This window comes from Odontesthes bonariensis, chromosome 16 (genome assembly GCF_027942865.1).
Source record: "Odontesthes bonariensis isolate fOdoBon6 chromosome 16, fOdoBon6.hap1, whole genome shotgun sequence".
Taxonomy (NCBI): Eukaryota; Metazoa; Chordata; class Actinopteri; order Atheriniformes; family Atherinopsidae; genus Odontesthes; species Odontesthes bonariensis.
In genome coordinates, this window is record NC_134521.1 from 31,103,833 (window position 1) to 31,109,246 (window position 5,414).

Here is a 5,414-nt window from a genome sequence, read left to right on the forward strand (position 1 = left end):
TATTATAGAATCTGTGCTTGGCATCAGTTTTGGAAGAGTCCCCTCCCACCAAAGCTTTCTGTCGCGCTTACTACGTCACAGTCAGTTGCGCTGATTGGTCAGAGCGTTGGCCTATAGGCACAGACGCGGTTTGAAAGACAACGGGTTGTGCTCATCAACAATGTTCCGTTGTATCCATTGATCGGTGCCAGACTAAATTAGACATCCAATCCATTTAGGCTGGTTTATCAGGCTAACAGCTGATATCATTTAAGCTGAGATGCCGGCTTTTGCGTCATCACGTCACGCTGACCTATCAGCTGATCCCACAGCTGATATCATTAAAGCTGAGATGCCGGCTTTTGCGAGCTAGGAGGAAGAACCGACGGTCAACGTGCCTTTCCTCAATCATCCATGCATGCACTTTGGTCTGCTTTTTTTCACTGCAATCTGTTGCGAAGCTCAACTTGGCGTGCTGCCGCTCCCCGCCTCGTACAGGTGTAGCTACTGGCTCGGTGCCATCATTTGTTTGTCGGCTGCCCTGTCAGCTGCCGGGGTTCCGAGCCTCTCTCCTTCTGGCTCAGGTAGGCCACCGTCGTGACGCTAACCACCTGTTAGGTGTTTGACTGTTGACTCGGTTCTAAACGAGGTTTTATTTTTGTAGCGGGGGTTTATGAATTTCCTTCTGCTCGTCGGCCTGTATTGTCTCCCTCCTCTCCTCCTGCTGCTTTGGAACGTGAGTATAACATTTCAACTTTCCATCACGCCGTTAGAACTAGTACAATGGCCCAGTTACATCACATTATGCTCTGTATTTGTAGACGCCTGGGTGTAACTGCTGATTCCAAGTTCTCTCGGGATTGTTGCTGTTTTGTCCCACCCGGGCAATTGCTTCGACTTCACGTGACGCGGTGCCGGTCACCCGTTATCATTCTGAGGCTGTTGCGGCCCATTGTGGGGCTAGTTCTGGCCTCAACCTGCGCTGGTGGTGTTCGACTGTGGCCGAGTTCAATGTGTGTGTATGAATGCTAACTATTAGTCTGTGCAAGTGAGTGTCCTGGCATATAATGGTGAGAGCATGATTCATTTGTTTATTTTGTATATTTCTTTGTGGGATGTTCTTTCCTTGTTTTGATATTTTCTTTTGATTGAGTTGAGTATTTTAATTTGTCTTATTTTCCTTTTGTTTGTAACTTCCCTGTGGGTGTATAGACCTCACACACCAGTGTCCCTGGCTTGCTGCTGTTGCTACTGTTCACCAGTGTGGCTTTCGCCTATAGCAACTTCGCATGGCCAGTGGTGGTTGCAATTATTTTGTGTTGATCCTGCAATTGTCTCTTTATTGATTTTGTTTGTCTTTATTTGCTGGTCAAGTGGCAGGCCTTTTATTTCTTTCATTTATCCTTGTTCTTTTGTTAACAGGTGCAGGTAATCCTGGAGGGAGGTCCTCTTAGCTCCTGGTGGTGGGTCCGGTCACGTGGTGTGCAGTGAATTGCAGTGTTACCTTCGTGTGAGTGCCATAATTCACCTTCACTTAGTGTGTGCATGAGCACGCGTGTTTGTGTGTACTTACCCAAGGCCTGTACAGGGGGCTTAGTATAACTTCCCCCCTCCCAGGTGTACCTGCCCTGTGTCGAGGACCCTTACCTGTCTACAGATTTGTGTGTGCAGTGGTTGGGAAACATTTTAAGTGTTTATTTTAATATTTCTATGCGAAGATTGTGAATAAAGTAATTTTGTTACGGAATCCACGTTTCCTGTTTAATGCAGTAGAACTTGTGTGGGGGTCAATTAAGAGGTTCTTGTACAGTCCCTGGGCTGTAGTTCCCAATATTATCCAGGGTGGCGTTGTCTGGTTCGACGCAAGAAGCACTTTGAAAGTTGAAGTTTAAAACTTTTCCGGTCCTTACCACTCCGTTACATTTACATAAAGAAAGGGCCCCCATCCAGTAAGGAAATTTAACCCATATAGGATTAATATACCCATGCCAGTCCTTGCTGCTGTGTTTCAGTCCCCCTTCAGCCAACAGCCTATTTATCTATAACCCGCCATAGCAACTAATACTATACATTCAGCTGAACTTTACCTTTCCCGAGCAAGTGATACCATTCTCATGTCCATCTTAGCTCAGGGTTATATTGGTGTATATACTCATTCTGTGTTGTTTCCCCTCAGTTGAAATTCTTGCAGTCGTCCTCGAGCGCGTATGCTGGCCTCTCCGGTGCGTCCGCTCCCGGTTTGTTTCCATGTCGAGGTCCCGATCGAGTGGAGCCTTCCAATGCGTGTGGCTCCCCCGCTGTTGGTCCCCATGTTATCCGCGTCGTATCCTCTTCCCCGCAGGTCGCTGGCTGCCTCTTCTGCACTGCCATAAGTTTTCACCCCGTTTGCCCAGTGGATACACATCTTGTTGAGAGGTGTTTGAAAGCGGATGCCTTCTCTCTTTAAGATCTTTTTAATGTTACCGTATGCTTTACGTTGTTGTAGCGTCCTCTGAATAGTCGTGGTCAAAATATATCCGGTTTTCTCCGAGGGTGATTGTTTGTTTTTTTTTTTCTCCCATGCTTTTTTTAATATCATCTCCTTTACGGTGAACTGTTGGAAAATGATGACAATTGATCTGGGAGGCTGGCCAGATTTTGGCTTTGGAGCCAGGGCTTGGTGAGCGCGTTGAATCTGTAAGTCCGAGTTTATAGAAAATTCTTCACGGAGCCATTTATCCATGAACTGTGCGACCGAGTCGCTCTTTGACTCTGCCTCCTCTTGAATGCCATACACCCGTAAGTTATTTCGTCTGGAACTCGATTCTAAATTGTCTAGTTTGTCCCTGAGAATTTTCTGCTCTTGCATTATTTCTGGGTGTTTGCTTCATGACTCCACGACTCGATCTCCTCTGTGCATGTCAGAGCAGCAGTTATCTTCTCATCCTGTTCTCCAATGTCCGTGGTTATTTTGGCAAACTTCTGATCGATGTCTCCCTTGAGTTCTGTCAGTTCATCTCTCATTTGCGCTGTAATTTCGTCTTTGTATGTTTTTAGGTCCGTCTTCATTTCGTTTTGCAGGGTTTGAATTTGTTTGCTAATGCCGTCCAAGCTGCTTTGAAATGAGTCCATGCTAACTTGTGGTGTTAGCTTGCTCTCGCTAACCTCTCCATGTATTTCTTTGCTTTGGGTTTCCGGGTTCTCTTTATTCTTATTTTTTGTTGATGCTCCACTCATATTCTCAGTTTGAGTTTGTCTGCGTCTACGTCTTGAGTTTTAGTGGAGTTTAGGGTGTTAGCATGCGTGAGCTCCTGATTTACGCGTCCATGCTGCTAGCCTGTCCCACTGGAAGTCCCTTTGTCGCCATTTCTGTGAAAATGTTTGTTTTTGTCACAGGTTAAAAAAAAAAGATGAATCTGACAAATACTGCCTCAAGCTTTGCAATTTAATTGCCATAGAAAAGGCTTAAAGCTGCCATGAATAGAACAGTGCACTGTCAAATCACAGCTGATGTTGCTTAGGCACAATTTGATAAGGACTGGACAGGAAACGTGAAAGTTTTTCTTTTTCCATCCTTTTTTTTTTTTTTTAAACAAAAAACCCTGAAATTACAATGGTAAACCATCTCAGTCACATTAATGGGGATATTGTGAGGAGTTGAATAATTGAATGCAGTCCATAATTTTAGTAGAAAAATTACATCCAAAACAACTTAACTGCATCAGAATGAGTTGGAGCACATCACAACACAGTGATAATATTTTCAATTATCAATAATTTCTTAATTGTGTGATTTTTGGCAACATTCCAAGTCTTAAATGCCACATGTACATTCTTGGTGACCCCACATGGACAACATGGGCCAGTCAAAACAGGACAGTTCTTTCAACGATGAAACTGTGCCAGAGTGGACAAAATGGGTATAAAAAAATATTGAACATCATGACTTCTGGTAGTGATGATATAGGAGACAGTTGCGTGAAAGAGGTCTTCTGGTTAAATTGTTAATATATCCCTATAAACACCACCTTTGATTCGATGCAGTGTATTAAAAAATCACTCAACGGAAACGGCCCTTTGTTACTTTATAGAGCAAATTAAATCTAAGCTTGATGGAGGTGGTGTAGTTGGTGCTGTCTTCCTGGATTTTAGGAAGGCATTTGACACAGTAAATCACAATGTTTTGTTGAAACTCTCACAGCTTGATTTCTCTACTGATGCTTTGTCATGGATGGAATCTTATTTAGTTTCAAGAAAGCAGTGTACAAGAATTATTGACACATGCTCCACCCTGTCTAATAGCACAACTGGAGTGCCCTAGGGATCGATTTTAGGACCAATTTTATTTAGTCTATATATTAATGATTTACCCTTTATTTGCCCAGACGTTAGTATGCAGATGATACAGTTCTTTATGTCCATGCCAAAACAAGACAACAAGCTGCATTAAAACTTACATCAGCACTAAACAAAGTGTCAGATTGGCTAACATACAACTGTCTTACTCTGAATGTTAGCAAGACAGTAGCCATGTATTTCTCCATCAAGAGGTTTGATGTAAACCAGCAACCTGACATCTTTGTTAAGGGGGAGGGCATAAAAACTGTGGACAATTTTAAGTATCTGGGTGTTATCATTGACTCTAATTTATCATTTGAAAAGCACATTAGGAAGACATCAAAATGTGTCAGGGCTAGTTTAGTGAACTTTAGGCATATTAGACACCAGTTGCCACTTCCTGCGGCTAAACTGTTCTTACATTCAATGATTTTTTTTTTTTTTCACATCTGTCATACTGTTCTACTAGTTGGTCACAGGCAGGTGTGACCACCATACAACCATTAGCCACTCTCTACAAAATGGCTCTTAAGGTTCTGGACAAAAAGCCAAGAAGGTATCATCACTGTATTATAATTTCAAAGTACAACTTACTGTCCTTTGATCTGTTTTGCTGATATGTGTTTAATGTATAAAATTATTAATGATCTTGCACCACCACCTCTTAAGCAATGTATATCACTCTGCAGAGATAAATTAAGAGTCAAGGTCCTCTGTGAGAGGTGATTGTTATGGGGGTTACAGGAAGACTTCTTTTGGTCAATCAGCTTTCTCTGTTAGTGCAGTTAAAAAATGGAATGTAATTCCAGTTCATATCAGGAACAGTACAAGTTTTAACCAATTTAAACGATCACTAAAGACATGGCTAAAGGCTGATCAAAGATGTGACCATTAATCAATGTGCTGTGTTGCAGTAAGCACTGCCATATGGTATGTGTATCATTTTGTGTGTGTATTGCTTGTCATGTGATAATGTGATTGTATATGGTTTTATGTTTTAGTATGATGTTGTTGCTGCTTCTAGTGTGTGCCTTGTAGTGGCAACAGTAGGGCATGTATTGTCTATGTTTTTAACGTGTGTGTATGTGTGTGTGTTTTAGTTCCCTGCCCATGGACCA

The 5,414-nt window shown here is 42.5% G+C and overlaps 1 long non-coding RNA gene across 1 annotated transcript; it reads left to right on the forward strand.

Annotated features, from left to right (window-relative positions):
• The first annotated feature begins 348 nt into the window (after positions 1-348).
• On the forward strand, positions 349-1,754 carry LOC142401961 (uncharacterized). The gene is made up of 3 exons (XR_012773244.1): positions 349-563; positions 644-715; positions 801-1,754. It is a non-coding gene; the product is annotated as an uncharacterized LOC142401961 (long non-coding RNA).
• Positions 1,755-5,414: the final 3,660 nt, after the last annotated feature.